Source organism: Aptenodytes patagonicus, chromosome 20 (genome assembly GCF_965638725.1).
Source record: "Aptenodytes patagonicus chromosome 20, bAptPat1.pri.cur, whole genome shotgun sequence".
Lineage (NCBI taxonomy): Eukaryota > Metazoa > Chordata > Aves > Sphenisciformes > Spheniscidae > Aptenodytes > Aptenodytes patagonicus.
In genome coordinates, this window is record NC_134968.1 from 3,991,607 (window position 1) to 4,014,021 (window position 22,415).

The 22,415-nt window shown below is 41.5% G+C and overlaps 1 protein-coding gene across 1 annotated transcript in view; it reads right to left on the reverse strand.

Moving 5' to 3' along the window:
- Window positions 1-22,415, reverse strand: part of TANC2 (tetratricopeptide repeat, ankyrin repeat and coiled-coil containing 2) — a 287,901-nt gene that overhangs the window by 260,285 nt on the left and 5,201 nt on the right. Inside the window, exon 2 of the mRNA XM_076356962.1 lies at window positions 8,223-8,368. The gene's annotated coding sequence lies outside the window, so the exon portion shown is untranslated. The remainder of the gene's footprint in view (window positions 1-8,222; window positions 8,369-22,415) is intronic.

Below are 22,415 nucleotides of genomic sequence, written 5' to 3' on the forward strand. Positions count from 1 at the left end.
TTTGGATTACATGTGATGTTTGTGGTCTTGAATAAAGGTAAAGATACACTGACAGCAGCTAAAACTGCATTTCCAGTTTGTCTGTCCATTAATTAAAATTCCAGCACATTATCCTTTGTAATTTATGTTCCAGCATTCTGGAAGGATACTATATAGGGACTGGTACTTTGCTGTGATGGTCTCAAGACACAGGCAGGACAAGACTCATTGGCCAATTAGTATAGCTGGAAAAATTAGAAAAGCTTTTCCTTTTTTTTTTTTAAAAAAAACCTTTCGCTACTTCTGCAGAGTTCAGACAAAGTTTGCTGTTAAAGGGGTTGTGCACCCCAAAAGCTTGCCTCACAGTTCTAGATACTCCAATCAGTTTAAGAAAAGACATTACTTCTACTAATAAATCTTGTCCAAACTGAAGTGCCAGAAAAAGACAACCAAGTTTCTGTGTTATTTTCTGCCTATCCTCTTATCCCCTGAGAGGATGAGCAAATTAGCGTGTTTAGCCTAAAGACAAGATGACGACAAGAACCTTCATGTATGCAAAGGTCAATAGGGGACGCGAGGAACTGTTTGTTCTCCATGACTGCAGTGAACAGGACAAGGGCTTAAAATGCAGCAAGGATGATTCCGACTGGAAATTAGGACTAATTTTCTAATTGCAAGGATGGTTAAGTACTGAAGTGGACTGTGTGTAAAGACCGTGATGTCACCATCAATGGAGACCTGTAAGAACAGTAAGCATTTGTCATAAATAAAATCGATACAGTTGGGCCTGATTTGGGGTACTGGGGTAACGACTTAGATATTCCTTGTGAAATTCATAGCAGGCCTATGAAAACAGATGCAACTTAGGAATCGGAGCAGTAGCATTTTGCACACAGGACAAGTAAGACACACACACAAGTAAGACACACGGCCTGCTGCAAATTACTATTTTCTAGATCAGCATGTCTTAAGCTTTTCAGGTATATGGAAAATTATTAACTCTAAAAGTTTCTCCCAGATGATCATGAATCTTATCATTAAAACATTTAACTCAGGACACTATAAAGTTGACGTAAATCATGTATGTTCTTTCGCGCATGTGTTGGTAGACCATTGAAACAATTTGCAGCAGACACCTGAGGTATCTGTAAGGAAGGTGACATCGCTCACCTTCACAATCAGACTTGGGAAATCTTCGGAAAAATACCAGTTCTAAAGCAGCAATAAGTATTTTACAAGCCAACAAAATAAGTAAGGCTACTTAAAGTAAAACTGTCAGAGGTTTGATAAGTTGATTTAATATGCTGTATTTTAAAGAGCACAGTTTTAGTCATAGTCATTTTTATGAAAGGGAAAAGCTTTGGTTCACTCTGTTTCTGTCAGATACACTAACTTTTAGCGGTGATGGAATGAATGATATTTAGTGAAACTGCTAAAATAGTCCTATGTATTGCATTAACCCCTAGCAGTGCTAAAAGAACGTGTCAGATTCTTTTCCAGCAGAGCATGTCTCCTGTGCAACTCACACAATAAATCAGTATAGGTTTTTTTTTTTTTATTGCTTGCCTACACCAAAATCCAAAGCGCTGTATGAGAGCACTGGTCTGAGCAGTTATTTTGTTAACTGAACAGCAACGCTGATGAAGGGGAAACAGCACAGTAACTTTTTCTGGATGTAACAGCACTGAAACGCTTCCTTCCCCATACGTCTGGTTTTTAGTTCATGATGCTGAACCCACTGAAATCAGTCAGGGTTCTCCCAGCGTCCTCAGTGGGCGAAAGACCTGACCTTTAGCGGTTGGTTTAGATGGAGCTGATGATCTCAACTAAGATCTAGCAAGCGCCCGGGTCCACAAAGTTTCGAGATCCCTCAGCTCCCACTGAAACGAGTTACAGTGACAGAAACTGCCACATTTTGCAGAAGTGAATCTCACAGCAGGAGATGTGGAAATGCCTCCCCTCCGAAAATTGCTCCAAGCCAAACTACCATGAAGAGCGAAGAGGATGTCTCCATTTAGACACAATAGCTGCTGAATTTTGTGTGAGAATATTTTAAAAGCATTATTCCTATCTCCAGTAGGATCTTCCAACTCTGATACGCTATCCCAAGAGGGCATCATTATCATGAACCGCAGCAAAGCTCCAAATCCTTTTTTCATGACATTCCTAAACTGTTTGCTCCACCCTGATTCATTTTAGGAAACTGATAAGGCAGCTGTGAAAATACACCATGTAAAGCACTCTCATATTACAAACCAGCTGGCAGAATTTGCACTTTTTTTTCTCCCAAGGGAATAAAGATTGTTGTTTATTCCACTTTTCAAAAGGCCTATGAACCGAAAGGTAACCTTCTCTTCATTAACCCGACTGGTATTGTTAAGTAGGTGTGTACTGATACAACGTTTTGGCTTGCAATAATCAGCAAAGCAGCTGCCTCCGAACCATGTGTGGGCTACACTCAAAAGATTTTCTTGTTACGAAAGGGGGTGTGGGCCTTTCCTTTCATGAGAATGCTCATCATTTTCACTGTTCCTCTTCAGCATCTACTGTAACCGTCACTGCATTTCTCATTTGACAGCTTCCTGTCACCAGGTGATGGCCATAAAGATCTGCAAAGCTTGTGTGTTCACCCCAGTGTGGTACTGATAACACTTAATGGCAATTTTTTTCAGAATCGTGTATCCTAAAGGCACAAACGTGATCAAGATGCAGCTTGCTTGGCCTATTATGCTGTGTTCTGTTTGTACACCCTTCCTACAGTCCTTCCTAACTGCTCTGTTATTTTACTGAAACTTCTTTCTTACGCTTTCCTGAACTGCTGTTGTGTACCATCAAGCTGTTGTTGTTCTACACCCTAGAGATGCCTACAGTTCGGTGATAGATCCCTCTGCTAGAGACGTTAGCACTCTGTGATGCGGCACAGGAATCCAAATCTTCAGGACGAATGACATTATAGACATACTTGAGCTGAATTTACAAAGTGAAAAATGATGCTTTGATGCTGCAATTCCTTTTTAAGGGTTTCCTTACTTCAGTTGATCCCAGCTGTCTGCTAGCAGTTATTATCCCAACCCTTGTCTCTTTCTCATCTCTTGTTTTTTGCACTGATACTTAACAGCAGCCCACACATGAGAGAGTCATTTCTTCCTCTTGCTCCAGATGTGAAGCCTGCAGCCTAGACCTGCAACTGAGAAACAAAGTTTGGTAATGGACTTACAACTTAACTAGGCAGCCCTGGGGAGCTACAGATTGCTTCTGCTACCACCAGACTCGCTGTGTGCCTGCTCCTGGCAAAGGATCCCAAGAATATCTCCAAACTATCTGCATTAAAATGCATCCTGGGATGGGAAGGGCTCTCTGCCACAGCTTTCAGTCCCTTTCACTACGATTTTAGCCAGAAGCAGAGCGAGTGAGTGAAATGTTCACCTAAAGTAAATGTATCCCTTAGGATGCAAAAAAATACGGGATGCAGTTTCTACATCACCGTGTCATCTTGCAGGGATCCCGAGAAAAGGGAATTTGGGGGCTGGGTACTGAACTGGAAGAGATGTACTAGAGGTGCTCTGCTGCGCTGTCCCTAGGAAGGATTTCCATGCGTAAATCCCTCTGGGAATATTATTGCTTTCCTCAGCATCCCGTCCTAGTTGCTTCCGAAATCGACAAAGGATTATAAGCAAGCAGAACCAATGGCAGCATGGCTGTCTAAAGCCTTTCTGTGGGTTTCTTCTCTGAAAGAGGGTATTTTGACAGAACAAACCACTCTGTATGCAACCAATTATTGCCTGAGTGCTCCAGAATGAGCTGAAGCCCGGATAATTCAGAACACCACTTGAGCCCTACAACTTGTGCCTATAGCTTTGTCATCCCATTTTTTCCATTATGAGTATCTGTTGTGTAACATCAGATACTTTGCAGTTAATTTTTTTAAGGTAAGTCATATTTGAACAGAATCAAAAATAAGCAAGAGCTAAAATATCTGCAGTGCTGGGGCTGTGCCAAACACCCACAGATTCTGTACCCTGTACTCAAGTCTTGTCAAGTAGCTCAGCACATCTTTATTCTAATCATTTACTTTCATTTTATGCCTAACAGAGAATTGTCCTGATTACTCAAGCAAAGCACAGCAAGAAAAGTACAGAAAACATTTGGTCAGCTTTGGGCACTCAGTGCTGCTATCGGTACTCTAACCTCCACATCACTCTTATGTTGAAATATGTAGGCATACGTGCAATGATACATATAGCTCCTGACTCTTCTTCCACAAAGTCTTTTAAATAAGTAATCGGATAACTCTAAGCAGAGAGGCGGCAAGAACTGTTAGAGGTTATAGCATGACTTGTACAGCTGAGAAAGGCCGATGGTTAGTAACTCTTCCTGGCGATGCAACTCAGTCTGAGGTTTTCAACCTATGGCCATTTACTGTAGTCCTCGTGACCACGGATGTCTAGGTATTGCAGAAGATAACTAAGCAAGTGCTTTTCTTTTACATGGAGGAGCTTTGCATATCTACATAGACAGTGTTGGGTTATGTGATAAAATGCTCACCTCCACATAAAGAAAGGAGCACAGAGGAAAACTGACAGGCAGAGAACCCCTCCAGTGAGCTAACGGGAGAAACAGAGCACCCAGACCTGCTCCTCCCAGCGCTGCTGGCTGCACCTGGGAAGAGGGAGCCGCAGCAGCCTCGACTATCGGGCTAGTGGATTTGGCAACCCCATAACAGGCAGCAGCCTCTACAGACGAGTCCGTGCAGCAGCCTGCTTACATGGCATTTCTCAAGGGACCAGCATCACCACTGGAACATTTCTGAACTCTTTATAAAAAGAGTTCAAAAATCACTGCTCTAATCAGAACGGGTACAGAGTGTGAGGAGGCTCTGTCTAATGAAATAAGGTCTTCAGGAAACTTAAGCATTAACAAATGCTTGTGTGTTGTCAGGAACTGAAGTGACTACTTGTCATGGTTTAACCCCAGCCAGCAACTAAGCACCACACAGCCAAAACACAGCCTCATACTAGCTTCTAGGAAGAAAATTAACTCTGTGCCAGCCAAAACCAGCACACTACTTTATTCATGTTGTAAAAAACTAGTAATGCACCAGTAGTCTGCATGCCATTTTCAAGCACATTAAAAAAAACAAAACCAAAAAACCAACCCCCACACCCAACCATAGCTCCAACACAGTGCTGTGATCAAGGATGATCACTGTACCTATGACAAGTGTTGCTACACTGGATGTTCTGACGGCATTTGAAAGTAAGTACTCTGGCAGAGCCAGGATGGTAGTACGAAGGGAAAAAAGGAAAAAAGAAAACAAGATGGCAAAAGAAAAAGAAAAAAAGTGGCAAAAAAACCCCTAAAACACCATAAACAATGACACCACTATTTGATAGCTCTCACCGCAGCCATAGCCGTGGGCACATCTGCTATTCTGTCAGCTGGACCTGATGCAGCTGAAGCTGCGTTTTTTTCCTAGGAACTTCCTAATAATCTCTCTGCTGCAATAAAACACTCTAAACTCATGACAATATGGTAATGCAATGTCCTTTATACAATGCCTTCAATGCACTGTGGCACAAGTGACTTTGCCCAAAGATAACATCATAAGCTAAAGGAAAGAGACTGGCTGCTGTGTCTAGAAAGCGTGAATTAATGCCAGCCAGGTTTCCTCCTCTCCTGTGAAAGGGCATACTGCAAACTGCTTCCCTCGAGGAGGCTCGGTAAGTGGAGTTGCTGTTTGTATCCACTCCAATTTGGAATTAAGAATGTTTCTATACTCAGTCACCATAGCAGAAGGTCATCATATTTTTTCCACCTCTTCTTTTAGTGCAAGTATCAAACTCAACAACAACAGCGCCTCACAAGAAACATCAGTCAACTTCTTGCTTGAATTCATTTCTTTCTTTTATAGATTTGTACTGTCGAATAATTCTTCCTATTTAAGAAAGACTTTAGGAGCAGATCTAGGAAGACAGACTTAAATCTTTTAAGAAGAAAGACTTTTAAGAAAGAAAGAGTTAGCTAGTGGAGGCAGTACAGCCCAAAGGATAGCAACAACACAGATGCAGAGGAGAAGCCAACATTTTCAGAAGTGCTCAGTATTTACCTTTTCAGCTAATGTCAACACAGTATGTAGATTTTTTTTCCCCAAGGGTAAGAACAAGTCTTGAGAAGGTAGGTAGAAGACCAGGACGGTATAGAGATCTGTAAAGTAGGGCTAACAGACATACACTCCACATGTTTATAAAGACAGACTGCATGCACGAAGTATTATCAAGAGTTTGATTTGATTTTAAAGCCCATATGACACTAGGACACTTCTCCCAGAGGTGCAAAAACGCTTGTCCAACAGCATTCTTGTCTCTCAAATAGGACTTGAACACTGAGAGTTCAAGTTTTACTTGAACTGTGAGTAAAGGACATGAGGAAACAACAGGGTATAGCACAGAAGCAACAAAGTTGGGCAGAGCATGAGACATGGTAAAAGTGAGTTTTAAGCACACAGAGATGGAAATAATCCAAGGGAACAATTCCTCTTCCACCAAGGAACCTCCTTGTATACAAAATGAAAAGATAGTATCTTTTTCTTTGCCACTTGCGGAATAAAGACACTTCCCTTGACTAGGCGATGTGCAAAGAGAGAATAAACATCATTTCTTCATCTGGAGCTCAAACAGACAAGAAACACCCCTGACCAGTTTGTTCCAGTCAGAATCAAGAGAAAGACAGTAAAAAACCAGCCTGTTTTTCCTGTAGATTCACTTTCCCCACACCCCAAATTATGCTCACTTTTATAAGAGATTGAGATCATTCACACTCTTTTGCTGAATGAAAAACAGCAGCCAGGCCACTATATGAAGGAGAGGCGATCTGTCTGATTTGTTGTGACAAGCACCCATAATCAGGATGCACAGGGAACGTTGACTGTACCAAAACAAAGAACACTACCATAATATGGTCAGCTCAAAGGCAGAGGCTGGAACAAGGGGAAAGGCAAGACCAAGGCAAAGTCAAACAGGAAATTTATAAACTGCCCATGTTAGGGAAATGCTGAGGACTCCTGCTACTCCAGAGCAGCAGGGGTACTGGACCGGTGGCTGACAAAGGTCACCCTGAATTGGTCATGATGAGTCCTTATATCTAGAGATCTGAGAGTATAACCACTTAACAGTTACGCTCTTCTATGGACAGTGCTTGAAGTTTGTCTCTATCCTACCTCTTAGGCTGTCTACCCTCAGACAATAATTTCCAGCAGAGGTGGCTTACATTCTAATATTGAGTTAATGATTGACTGTTTAAGTGTTCCTGAGGTCATGTTGTTAATAAACCTGCAGAAGAGTGTGACCTGGGAGGCAAAACTAGCCTTGTAGTCCAGCTTTTGGAACAATAGCTTCAGGAGTTGTGTCCTGAAAAAGTTTGGGTGCAGAAGATTAAATTAAAGGTGAGAACAATTAACTTGGGGGGGGGGGGGGGGGGGGGGGGGGGGGGGGGGCAGAAAACCAACCAATTCCCAAAATCAAAGCACTCAAGAGCTTAAAGCTAAGGTAGTCCTGAAAGGAAGAAGCCTGAAATAGTGCTTAAGAACTCAGATTTGAGCAGGAACTAGAATATTCCTATAGAGAATAAGCTGTGATTTCAACGTGTCCTGGTGGACCATTCTCTCTGCTTTGTTCCTTACATGTGGGTAATAAATGGAGACTCCTTGTAGCTTGGTGAGATGATTTGATCAAGGCTGGATTTATTAGAATAGGAAAAGTAAGCAAATGTAAAAAAAACATCTCAGAGTCTGAGCGACTCTGATGAGAAGCAGTCATTTGTCGAGGCAGCAGGATGATTTTTCTTTGTTGGAGGAGGACAGTTGAGACCCTGGCAGGAAGTACAGGGAGCCCAAGTCGGATTTATGGGAGAGAGGAGGTTCACCGAGAGGCGCACAGGGCCAGTTTTTGCTGGAGTTAGAAATATTTTTTCAATTATTACTCTTTCGAGCGTAAGGCAGATAATTCTTACACCTTGGGGAAAAGAGGCTATCTAAGCTAATGGCTGGGTACCAGAATTTCTGGAAAGCCAGAGAGCAGGGTACAATTCATGCTGGACACAAACTAACACAGAAAAGAACTGACCCAGGAAGTTTAAGATTTAGATACATTTTTTGTATGGCAAAAAGATACACTTAGAAGTTTTAATGTCACCTTCCAAAAGCATTCTTAATACAGGCTTTCAGTATTCAAATTATCATCCCTTACCTTATACCTCCCTGGAAATTGCTTTTGGGGCCTTATACAATGTCCGATGCAGTCAATGGGAGCGGTTTTTGAACGACTTCCAGGAGAGCCATTAAAGTTCCTTCTTGGCTGCTTTCAAAACACGCTGGAAGTTTCAGCTATGAAACCTGTGTACATGAACAGAAAAATATCTGAGCAAGTTAAAGAGGAAAACATTCTTCAAACACACTTTGCACGGTCCACCAGTAAGGACATAGCACAACAGCAGCAAATGACTAAGGACACAGAAATTGTTAATTCTAGCAATACTTTTGAGTTCAACTATAGAAATAATATTTATGACATTCAAGAAGCTTTAAGAGAAAGAAAAGGGGAAATAAAAAAAGCCCAGCACCAGGAAAACCATTTACAAACTGCAATATTTGAGAATGATCTCATATATAAAAAAAAGATTAAGTGCAGCAAAACGTGTAGCTGGAAATGAGAGAAAGAGTGAAATGTCTTAAGGTTTAGCATTTGAGAAACATATAACAGGTTTTGCCAAGAATTATTCACATACATCTGCACAATCCCCATCCATTTTTACATTTTTTGTGGGTCAATAAAGAGAGCTGTGTATTGTCAATCCTAAAAATAAGTGCTTAAGCTTTAAAAACCATTTGTATCACAGTACAGAAAAGAATGATTATATTCAAATTAATCTTTCTCACAGCTTACGTAGCTTCAGCCATATTAGACTGAGGGCACAGCATAACCTTTTCCTCGCCTTCATACAGGAACAAGAAAAAACACACAAGAAAAAGGGTTGGATGATCCTAATCAGAGACTACCTTAGCCCAATCTTCCTGCTTTTGCACCCTATGAACCCTTTTCTCCAGGGGTTTTGCATCCCAGGTAAGCCATTCTACCCTGTAGTACGCAGGTTTTTAAAGAGGTGACACTAGATACATCCATGGTCCCTGTTGGCCTCAAAAGCTCAAGGTGAAATCCTGGCTCCATTCAAATAAATAGCAAAACCCCCGTACCTTCGAAAGACATTTCCCACTGTAAATTCCAGAGTCATTTGCAGAACTGTCCATCTGCTTAATTGTTCGCCCCTGTTGTTGGTTTCTGTCAGCGTTACCTTCCCTGCTTACCTAATAGTTGATTTGCTCCAGTTACTTAGTTAATTAGCTTTTTTTTTTTTTTTTTTTTAAATCTACTGTATACCAGGTAGGGGTACTTGAATGGCCATCCTATAAATAGACAATAATGGCTAAATAAAATAAATGCTAATTTCTTTCCCTACAGGCAAGCTTCAGAAGTTAGGGACATTTCTCCAAAGTAAGTTCTCAAACACACGTTTACAGCTGGCCATAAAAACCCAGAGGTAATTTTCCCAGAGAAGGGACAGAGATTACATGGGCTAAGGTTAGGCACTAGGTCTTCCCAACGTAAGCTCTACCTTTGCCACATGATAAAGGCAACACCGTGCAACCCGCTCTTCATCCTGTGCCTCCTAGCCATGCAAACCATGCTTTAATTGTCCTGCATCGATATTGGCTCTTTTATATTCCCTTTCAACACAGGAAAAATCCATAATCTGACAAATGCTGATACTCTAGTCCTAAACTCTCCTTATTTACGATACTGGAGTATTACTGGTATCGACAAAGCCATTCTCCCGTGGATGCCATTAAACTAGTCATTTATTCAGCCAACACTATTTCAACGCAGCTTGTTTATTCAGTTGCCGTTGACATTTCCTATAGTTTGTTTAATTCACAGCAGTGACACCTATAGGTGAGAGCGGGGCAAATTAACCTGCTTCTGAGGCTACAACTGGCCATCAAAGCCAACCAGAGCTCCCACAGCAGTTTGCATTTGTTTATAATACAAAGGATCATTTTAGCAACATTCCCTTTTGTTTTTCTCTCTATTTATAAAACAAACGCTAAACCTTCTGGGGAATATTCAAGAGCTCACTTGCCATTACCGTGAGCCATGCATTAACCTCATCGGCAACAACAGGACTAAAAATCGTGGTTTCTGAAACAGAGAGCTGAGCAGATGAGTGTTGCTGAGCTGTCAGGACAGTCACTGAGGGTGGGAGCTGTCAATATAAAGAGATTTTTGCCTTTCAGCTAACAACTGTATTCACATGCAGTAAAGGTCCTCCCCTTTTTCCTTGCTTCCAACTGGCCTTCCAGATGCTATTTTTGATAAGCGTTCATGACGAACCTATTCAGTACTGTAAAAAAGCCAAAGGTTCTTTACACCGGTAATTTAGCTACGTCTGCCACGGCTCCATTGAAAATACCACAGCTCCGCTGCTGGGGCTTTTGACAGCACAGTGTAAACACACAACTGCAGGCACACAAGTTAAAAGTACAATGAAAAGATAACAGCTCGAAGACATGAGTCCAATGCATTGTTCCCTCGGCTTTATGCAGTTACTTATTCTTGTGCAGTAAACTTATAGCATTTCTAAAGAAGTAATGTTTATGTGTTTCATGCATACTTTGCCTTGGTGTTAATAACAACCCAATAGGTGATGCAAAAGAAAATGGGGCCCATGTCGAAGACAGCTCAGGCATAAGTAATGAATAAAATCAAATGGGAGCCTCAATTCCCTCATCTCCTATTGCGTAAATCCTTGGCTTTGCGATTCTAACACCGTTTTCCTTGTTTTAATGTCATTTTCTACAGTCTTTTGGTTTGTTGTTTAGAGGAAATAGGAAAAGCAAATTCTTTTTCCCTCCTCCATGCTTCACCACTGGTAGAACAATTTGAAGAGGTCAGAAATTTTTGACAAAGACATTTTTATTAGAAAATAAGATTTCCTTTAATTTCAACTGTACTTGGAAAAAGATTGCTTCCAAACATGTTTTCAGGCTTTTGTAGAGTGAGATTTCCCTCCTGACATACGCACACACTTCACTACTATTTTCCAAATTTTTCCAGCTGGAAGACAGTACGAATGTGTGGGAAACACTGTCAAGCTTTGGAACACTTTCCAAATGAAAATAGCTTTCAGTTTTGAAAGTAACACTTGCAGTACTTACTGGGTGTTAAATGCTTGATGCGTTAATTTTTAAAGTGACAGTATGACCCTGAGGCTGTTTTTAGGCTATTTCAGTACAAAATGTCAGGTTCCTGCTCCAAAGAAGACTCTAGAGCTCTTCTAGACCAACAGCCATGTTTCTAGAATGGAAGAGAGAAGACTGCTTACATGAGGGGACGTCAACACCTTCCAGTCTCAACTGAGCAATGGGGTTGAAGAACACCAGCCTTACCAACAGACAGAGATACAGGCTGCATCGCTACATTACCTTAAAGATCTATGGTAAAAGACAATAATAATATAAAAGAGTAGCTAATGCATTTTTTCCTTAATCAAGCATTAAATGCAGAACCTATGTGATTATATGATGAATTATGCAGTAATAATATGACCCTGCAATAAAAATGGAAATTCAGTGGGCAGTCTGTAAACTAAGTTTTCCTAAAAAACAACCTGTAAATATCTGCAGAGGAAGCAGCATCCTTGGAAAACAATGAGTCATAAATCTTTTTTTTCTTTCCTTGACATACTGAGCACAAAAAGGAGCTAACACGGATAGTAGCTGCTAGCATGTTTGTCTTACACCGATTTCTTCATGTCTCAGAAGAAAAGGAATCCTTTAACAAAACAGTAGATAAATATTTGTCCTGGTTCTTCTTTTTTTTTTTTCCCCTTAGATGAAGCGCTCTCCTTTCCAGTCACTTATTTCCTGTGCGTGTTGGCTTTTGATGTTGTGTTTCTCTCGCTCAAAATTCATTAAATCAACATTTTGCCACAAAGAGATTCCCACATAACCTGGAATGCATTCAGATGACTCACAGGGGGATGACCATCACATAAAGAGCGCAGAGAATGTAAATATAATTTAGTCAAATGTGTACATCTTACCAGGATGGATTCTACCAGTGTAACTCATACCAGGTAGCATGCTAACTTACAAGCGGACCCATTTAACCTAATGGAATAATTTACATAATAAATTAGGGACAGATTTTCAACAGTGATCACCACCTGGCACATCTGTAACACCCATGAACAAGTATTTTAAAATAAACTCAGAGTCCTGATTTTACCAGATGTTTGGCATATTTTTCGAGATCTGGTTCAATGGGGAATACAGGCAGAGGAATGACAAAGAATACAGCCGTGGCAGATGTATGCATACAAACATAAGGCCTCATTCCACCTGAAGCAGCATTAAGCTCATTGCATAAACAGAGTGAAAGTACTACAGTAAATAAAGGCATGACCTGCTTTACACAGGATGCCTTTTCACGCTCTTATTTCAGCTTTGTTTCTTCATGCATGTGCAGGAAGGAGTGCAAGAAAGGGAATCAAGTACTGAAAGCTTCATTCTGTGAACGAGAGCTGAAGGCAGCTCAAGATTTTAAAACACGACAAGAGCAATCCAAAGTTGTACCTTCAGTGCTATGATAGCTTAGCTACGTGCCATCTCATCCTATAGTACACAGCACACCCCACCAGGCAGGGAAAGAAGAGACACCCCAGGAGGTACACTGGTAAGCACAGGTCCTCTGCCACTGACCACGGCTGCACCGTCTCCACACCTCGGCTGTCTGTTCCACAGGCAGCACTTCTGGCCCAGGTACACCTCCTGCTCTTGCCTCACCCCAGCTACTGTGGATGTTTACCAAGGCGATGATCTTAATCTTTCTCTTCTCTTTCCTGTCTGGAGGCTTATATTCCTTTCCTAGATCGTAAACAACGCATGGTATTTAGGCTTGAAATGCAGTATATGCGTAGCTATAATTTTCTCACAAATGTAAGGATTTTTTTTCCATCTGATCCATTTCAAAGACTGCAGTCATTTGTAATGCATAATCATACCATATCACGTTGGTATTGAATCTTTAGCCTCACCATGATCAAATATTTAAAATACAACTAATAAATTGAATGTAGACTTTAACTCACTGCCACTCTATCCTTTATAATCTACAGATAAATTATACAGGCAGAATCCCTCCAGAAGTGCAGAAAAGAACAGATTTTAAATTGGATTGACAGCAACGGTCATTCACAGGCAGTAAGTATCCACTCATGTATTACACAGACTGCGGATAAATGGAAAATCGTTACCTTCAGAACTGTCAGTTCCTCACCTGACATTTACTACAAAAGATGAAAAGAACCAGTTACAGCTGACAACAGACTGGATTGAAACTGTACGACGTACGAAGACTTAGAATCTGGTCTGCTTCAGTGAAGGCTGGGACACATGCACCCGATTAAAATAAGGATGGTCAGTTATTTTGAAGGTGATAAAAATCTATTCCCTCAAAACAAAAATCAGCTTTCACAATCTATTTGCTAAATAGCTGGGATGTGAAATTACTTCCCCTGACAATGAGCATTCCTGGGGGAATAGTAAATGCACAGCACAAAACCAGAAAATTTGAAACAAAATCACACAGGGCATTTTTAAGTGTCATTGTTTGTTAATGCTGACATATGTGACTAATCACAGTCAATTTAGTGTTGATGTTAAGTTTGTCATTTTTACAAGGATTGAGTAATGTTAAATATCACTGTGGGCAGGTGTGATTGTTATTTAAAAGCAAATTGATACAAGATATGAAGGGCCACATCTACAGTTGGTGTAACAAGTTAGTACTGCCCATTTCAGGACAGCGGAGTGATGCCAAATTAAATCATCTAGGAACCTGTCTTGCTGTATCCAAATGAATTTTTACATGCTGTTAAAAAAACCCCACCAAACCCAATAAAAACTGTGCAACCAAAAATAATGTTTGCATCTGTTTCAAGATGTATGTGCACAAATCAGTCTCAGGCTTTGGGATGTACAAATTCTACAGCCAAGGTTAGGAGAGGGTTTGCCCTTGAAAAATTAAACAGATGCCTTAGGTTTGGTTTGCTTTTCCTTTTTTTTTTTTTTTGCCCCAGTTAAAAGCACTGATCAGTACCAGAGCCAGCAAACCAGAAAAGATGGACACCACATCAAATCAGGTACTTCACAGACTACCTTTGACCTCCTTGACAAATAGTACCCAGCAATCCAAACTGCAGTATATCCTCTGCATGCTCATCCATGTTCTCTTCTGAAATATACTACAGGAAGGTTACTAGGGACAAGTCGTCACAACTTCTCTGCAACACCAAACGTATCAAATAAGTCCCCGCTGCTCATTTTCCTTGTTCAGAGGACAGAAAGAATTGCCACCACAGTGGGTCGGTCATTAACTACCTTGTTGGAACATCACACACTTTATAACCTCAGAGGCTGACATATAGGCCCCTGTGGTTTTCAAGATCCTATGCACTCATGGGGTGCACATGAAATGAGAAGGAATGGGTTACTCCATATGAAAGGAGATCACAAGAAACATGCCATCAACTTGCTAGTGGATGTTTAGGAGCTGGCTCAAAACAAGACACTGGCAGGTTGCAACCACTGGGGATAACATGCCACCTTCTTTCCTCCTCTCCAGCTGCCAGTGTTAAGATCCACAAAATACAAGGAAATCCACAATACAGTTCAAAACCAGCAAATCAGTGTGTTTCCCTGTGATTTCATCTCAGCCTTATTCTGCCGCTTTGAACATGGGCGCTATGTTGCCTCGATCCGTGGGTGTGCAACTCCACACCTCACCAGGATCCCACCTCTGCAACACACACTTCAGCGGTCCCGTAACAGACACCTACTTTGACACCCCCCCGTCTACAGTCTGTTCTATCTACCCTTGGCAGGTCTCTGATACAACAAAGTCGTTAAAGTTAACTTTAAACTTGTGCGTAGTTCTATTAGCTTAAATAGGAGGGGTTGTGCGCTTGAAGTTAATCCTTGCATAAACTACTTCCTCTTGTTCAATTCAAGGTGACTGACTGCTCCTGGCAATATGGACTATGCTGCTGTACCTGTTTGTCTATCGGGGGGACCTGACAGGCAACCTCGGGTAGGATATAACTACAATATAAATATTTAACACAACTTTACGTTTTAATTTCATCATCCCTCTTCATAATAATTTCCTAAGCTTTACTAATTCACATCCTCCTCCACGAGGCAGGTTATTATCAGAAGCCCTCTGAACTACAGGGAAGATAAAACCACAAAAGGAACCACTATCAGAGCAAGAACTAGGGGGAAAAAAAAAAACAACTTTCAAAACACATTTCAACACCTGCATTTCGGGAGGCTTGTCCTGAAACATGACATCTGATCAGCTGCAAACCTGGGAAGCTAAGGATGCATCTCTTTCCACACGGTGCAGATGGCATCACTTTAATTACTCTTCAGCATCACGTGTTGAATAGAACTTTTTTTTTTTTTTTTTTAATAAATGGACTGTTGTCTTCGCCTTCCTATGAATGTTCCCACATTGAACATTCAAGTGAGGGAAAGCAGAGTGGGGGAAAAAAATCCCCACGAAACAGGGATCTTTCTGTGGTACTCCATAGTAATTATTTCACACCAAAAAGACAAAAGTTGGCAGAATGAACATATGATCAAAATCATGGGCAATATTAAAAAGCACCGGCTGCATTTCCTAGTTACGGAGGCATAAGACCGGGTTGCTTGGTAACACAGCCTGCCAGCTCCAGCCACGCTCCGCTCGGAAATCAGCCATAAAAGGAACTCCCATGCCATTGCAGCGTTGCTACGGCAACGCGCAGAAGTGATGGATCCCAAGTTAGAGACACACCTTAAGCAAGAATATGTTTCCTCTCATTTTAAACACTTTCCAACCCATAAATACATGGAGTCTGCATTCTAAATAGCTCCCAGCAAGGCTAACTTAGGGTTTTTTTGTTAGCGTTCGCATCATTTGAGACTTTGCACACGTAGCAAAGCAATTAGCAAGGAAAAAAACCCCAAAACATAATGTCTGCAGCACTGGATTGCAAGCCGTTCATCAAACAATAAGGTACAATGCACAGCAGACATGTAACTGCATTCTTACAGTACATTAAAGAACAGAAAGAGGAGGGTACTGTAGTGAAGCTGTAGGAGGGAATGTGTACCAGCGGGGCTGTGCAGTTAGAAAACCCGGGTTTCGGCAGTGCCGCTGCAGGCCAGCCAGAGGGTGGGACCTGTCTGGCTGCAGGTGTCTGCCCTGCCAGTTGTCTGCATCTGAGCAAGGCGCCTGCTGCCATTTCAGCCCACAAAAGGACAGCCCACGTAGTCTAGAGTTTAAAGCATGATTTAGCTGACCAAGCAGGGATGACTTGCAGTCAGATGGAGAAAATCACACCTTTGGGTAACCCACCATGAACTTGCTCTCCAGGACTATTGAGTGATCCAGGATGAGCAGCTCAGACGGAGATACCTGTGTTCGAGACACCCACTTTTGACCTGATAGATCCTACCTTATGCCATCTCACTGCCCCACTGTACGCAGTTGTAACACAGCTATATCAGACTACCTGACAGAAGACTAAAAGCCTGTCATGTCCTAAAAAAACAGTCTGATGGGGGGAAGTTTACTACAACCACGTGGAAGAGTAAGTTTGTTGACTCCTACAAGTAAGTTTTCCCCTTGAAGCCAAAGAGTTATGTGGGTTTGCAGGATGTCAGCTTTAACCCAATGTGCAATTCCTTTACTTCTAGCAGCTGCTGTCCACCACCTCATTTCCGTGCAGTGATTACACCGCTAAACCAGACACATACCTTGACAGGGAACTTCACTTTTCAAAGTCAATCACTGCCAGCTTGTAACAACGTCAAATCCGCATTCATCTCACTGGTGGTAGCCAGATCCTCAGGCAAATACCAAGTGCAAATCATGACGACAGACACAGAGCTTCTCTTTCTGTTGCTGTGACATGGCAATGACTGGCAACTGAGTACAAGGGGGGTTAACAGAAGCTGAGTTCTTTTTTTCCTGAAAATGTCTAAAACGGCCCCACAAACCGAAATTATAAAATAATTATACTCTGCCTTGAGCTGAACACAAAAAGGTTATTCACTACAAAGCCCTAGCAACCATCTTACCCTTAAAGAAAAAGAAAGCAGACTGCCAAAGCAGTAATGAAGTGACACACAACTGTTAATTTCATGTCTGTTTTTCAGAAGTCTGTAATAATAACCAGTAATTCCTTACAAAGCATCCATTCTTTTTCCCTAATTCCCACCTAGGGATATGAAAAGACTTAACCATTCCCTAGCTGTATCTTTTAGGAAGATAATGTCCACTTTATTCCTTAAGTAAAAACATACAAATCTTTTTTAAGGGACATAATCAAATTTACAAAGGCTCTATAAAGTCCAAAGGGCTTAGCAAGTCCGGTAATGACATCTGAACATACAGATGAATTTTTCTGTGGCCCAACATGAGGCGAGTTTGATGGCCTCAGCACAGTACTTTGTATCAGAAGGTCACCTTGCATAGTCTTAACAATTCTGAGCAGAAAAGAATGAGAACCGCACTAAACCAGACAAAGCTGCACAGGTTTATGCTGTAATTAGCTGAAGATATACAATTTCATCGTCACCATTTGCATGTCTTTCAAGAGGACATGTATTTATTACCAAGTAGATAGAGATCCGAAAATAATAGCAAAGGCAGGATTAGGAATAGCTCCTCTAATTGTGTTGCAACACAATGTTACCGCATAATGAAAAAGAATTCAGTTCCAGAAGCAGAAATCTCTGTGCAGCTCCTGTGATCAGCCACTTGGGAGAAAACTGCCTCAAAACATTGATCCTGCTGACTGACTCAGGATTGACATTAACAGGTCTGCTAGGCTCATCCAGCTGCCAGCTGCTCTTAAGTATGTAGGAATAAACCGGGCTACAAAGATACTTGTGGCATCAAAAAAAAAAAAAGGCACATTCACATATGGTACCTACTCGACAATAACAGATGCAGGCACATAAACAGCGTGCAGTTTAAACAGGGAGAATCTTCGGTAAGCAGCCACGAACGTATGGCTACCGCTCCACGTGAATTTATGCAACACTAACACATTCTCCTCTGCGTCCAGCGCACAGTCTGCTGCAGTTCTCGGTTACAAACGCTGCCTCCTTAGCACAAGACAAAGAGAGTATTCTGGTTTTAGCTCTGGAAGTCCTCATGGGACTCAGTCAGAATGGTGGCTGCAAAGTCGCAGCTTCTCTTTGAATTCCTGGGGCTTCCAGAACTGAGCTCAAGCTTCTGCTTTCCACAGGGCATGTGCAAGCCACTTGTCAGCGCACTGCAGAGCCCGGATCCAGGATGCAATGATTCAACCTTTTGCCTCTGCAGTTATTCTGGTCAGCCCACGCTGCTGGCCAAAATGTCAGCCCTCAATCATGGGTTTGGCCCCCAGTGCCAGTTTCAGCCTGATGTTCCCTATGAATTTTGAAATGTAACCTACAGCACAATACCATAACCACTTTCTATTACTGTATGCTGTCTAATAAGCAATTCAATGAGCATTATATTTTTATTTACATCTGAAAGAGCTGCAGTAAAAAAATTCTGGGCAGGCTATGCATAAATACATGAAATTGCTCCTACTTCACTAATGAACTATTGTGCGTAATAAAATTAATCTCATTCCACCCATGATATATCTGGTTTAATTTTTGAAGCAGGGAGATTTAGACACATGTAATTTGTAGAAGGGGGAGCCAAAATACAAGAGATTAATTTTAAATCAATCAGGCGGTTGTTTTATTTATATAGCACCCTTCAGAAAAATTATCTGAAAGCACTTTACATTGCAAAAATAACTCAACTTGGCAAACTTCCAGGAGGGTTGCTGCTGTTGACCATGCCTTAAGACACCGTTTGTATGGCAAATGGGTTCCTTAATTAATGCACGCTTTTTTTTACCCAAATTTGCTTTATATCCTACAGTCACAACCACAGTCACTCCAAGCAGGTATTTCTTGAGAGCTCATTCACACAGCTTGCCTGTTGGCCAAAACCAGTTGTTCTGTGGGTTGGTGACACACCTTCCTCACACAGCTCTGCATGCTTTCAGGACAGTAATACTCACTCCCATGCTCTAGGCAGGGTTCTCAGTTATTTTATTTCTGCATTTGAGGAAGAGATGGGAGTGGAAAGGAAGCTGTCTAAGCCTTTTTTGCCTTGTGTTGCACACTCTGGTGCAACACAGGTCCGTGTGTACTTTATGTAACATGCAAGACAGATAGATGAGCCTCAGAACTGAAGCTCACATGAAGCTTTATGTAAAATACTTGCACAATGGACTCAAAAACAAAGCAGAGCTCCCGGAAACAAAGCAGAGCTCTGAAGCAGAGCCTCAGGAAATGCAGCTCTCTACTGACTTGTGCCAGCAAGCCCTGTACATTTTCATTATTTATATAGAGCTTCAGATGAGCACAGCAATGTGCACTAGGTAAAATGTACTGTACAAATAACAGTCAGCTCCAAAAATTTAGTCTAACGGCACCAAAGGAGCACACAAATCAATACAAAACATACACAGGATGATGTATGGCACTTTGAGTTGGAAAGTGGCTAGAAATAGGTTCAGTCTTAAGAACCATTTTTAGAAAAAAATGGGTCTTTGTGAACTCTGCTTGGACAGCTATTCCAGGCACATGGAAAGGCTTAGAACAAAGGAAAAAGCACAAAGCCAGCAACAGTGAGAAAGGAGGGAGAAAGAGAGAGAGGGAGAGAAGGATCATGAACTGTACAGGGCTTAGAGGACTTAGGAAGGTAAAGGAGCCATGAAGATACATAGGGAGAGAGCGCTCAGTAGTGCCTCAGTGAAGTTGGAATGGATCAAGAATCTGAACCTGATGAACAAAGCAACACAAGGTGTTTTAAACAAAAGGCATGCTCCAGTGAAGTGAACCCTGCCATGGTTGGTAGATGTCTTGCTTTTAATTTTGAATTAGAGAGATACCCAATAGCGAATCTGGAGTTTAAAGCTGCGCTATAAAATGGTATTTCAAAATAAAACCAGTAGCACAGATACTTTAATTTATGCATTTAGCCATACAGGATTAGTCTCAAACTTTTATATTTTCCATGTGGTTTTGTCTCCTCTCTGTGTAGCTTCCTGAAGGAACTGCTGGGATCAGGTTCAAGCTAAAATTTAGGCTCAGCTGTCATAATCTTCAGTACTTAAGAACATCTCCCAAGCATTAAAACTAGATGGAGAGGAAGATCTTCAACAGGTACAATGCAACAAGTAGATTTATTCTGCACAGCTAGATATTAAGGGTTTTTTTTCCAGTATTTTTCCACGTTCTGGATAAAACCTTGTATGCTACACAGACAGAGTTGATTAACAGAGGCCTCCCATGCAAAAGCATGATTAATTTGGTACCTTTGCGAACCTGGTGGCGCCCCTCCCCCAGAGCGAGTGGGATACATGCACAGTTGATGACCCTAAAATCCTCTTCATGTGGAGCGATATCCCTACAACAGATTAAGACCTTGACTACAGCATTATCTTTGCTGCCTGAAGATGTTAACCTTCTCTCATCTCCACTCTGCATAAAAACCTTTGTTAAATTGTGATCTTCCAACAGCTAGTTTCTGTGCTAAGCATGCAGAGCTCCTGGTGTTAAGGAAAATACAATCTAGCAATAACCGTGGGTATAGAAGGACACAGAGACAGCAGAATTAAGGTTGCAGTGCATGCTGTGTGTACAGTACTTAAGGCGTGTATTTATAGGTGAAAAGCAGAATCTGTTAAGTAGTTTAACTCTCCAGTTTCTTGCTAGTAGCCCTGTGATATATTAGGTATACAGCAATACTAAAGGCTCCGCAGTATTTTTCTACTGATCACATACTACAAAACTATGTGCTCTAATGGGGAAAAAAGGATTGGCAATTGTTGGCATTGACACAAAAGGCATCGCAAGATAGACCCTGAGTGGCAGACAGTAAAGCCAGCGCAGGACCAGGACCTGAGACCTGCAGCATCCCAAGAGAAGCATCTGTGTGGGGCAATAGTTCCTGTCTTCCAGCAGCCGTCGAATTCTACGTGTAACAGCAACGGGGACATTCTGCTTTTCACAAAAAGCAAGATGCCACAGTAAAGTGACTGGTACCATCTTCCCTCTCTGAAAGACAGTGTCCCTAAGCTTCTCCCAACACATTTAACATCTGATTTGGGACAGAAGAAAAATAGAGTCTGTAGTCCTTTCTTTCCCCCAGGGAAGTTTGCCAATCCCTATGTTACAACACGCATCCCATAGAATTACTGTTACTGCATCTACTTCTTGGAAGCAGAAGTAATGAGGTGTGAAGCTAGAAGAGGTGAGGAAAATGAAGAACCAGTCCTCCTTTGTTCTACAGGGGGAGTTACTCCAGACATTTTTGTGGGAATGATGCTTAGCAAGCTGGAATGGGAACGTGCCAGACCAGGGAAAGGGAGAACTTGCTCTGTGCTCTCACCTTTGAGTTACCAGATTGCCAAAACATGCATCAATTTGTCAGATAGAATTTAAAGCTCATTCAAGTCACAGCAATTCAGAATCCCCCTTCCTCCTCTCAAGCGAGGTGGCAACACAGCAAAGGGTTGGGTACAGAAAAGCCTTTCTGTTCCGAGGACTCCTTTTTTTTGAAGCGACAGACTGTGCTCAGTGTAAGCTGAAGGCTTTTCCTCCGCTTTAGTTTTCCCAATCCCCTCCCCCCCCCCATTACCTTTGGTTGTTTTAAGGCATGCTGTTAAACAGAGCTATCTTTCCCTTCTTTTCTGGGAAGAATACCCTACTTTGGGGAAATGTCAACCAATGATCACTAAAAAAAGGGAAAGCATAGGAATCAAAATGGAGAAGCTCAATCACCTCAGCAGCATTGTTTTTTTGAGTAGAGGATAAATATCCTGCGGGGTTTTCCAAAGAAAAGGACATTTTGTGCATATTTACATATATGCACTAATGTACCTATAAGACTCAAGCTTGTAATAGCCTCTCTGCTTGTGAAAACACTGCATACAAAATGTTCAGTGAGCTTGAAAACATTTTGGGAATCACTTTCAGAGGCCTGTAAGCAAGACACAGAAAATGAACTCCTTAATACCCACAGGGGTTTTACATTTCTGTTTGCCCCTCCTTATAACCTTTCTGAAAACACTTATGTCAGGCAGGGGAAAAAAAAAATTCCAGAAAAACATATTGCATTGGGGTTGGAAGAATGTAATGCATCTTTCTGCTCTTAATGAAGTTAATGCAGAGTTTATAATTGACCAAAACTAGAACATGACTGATTCAGCCAATGTCA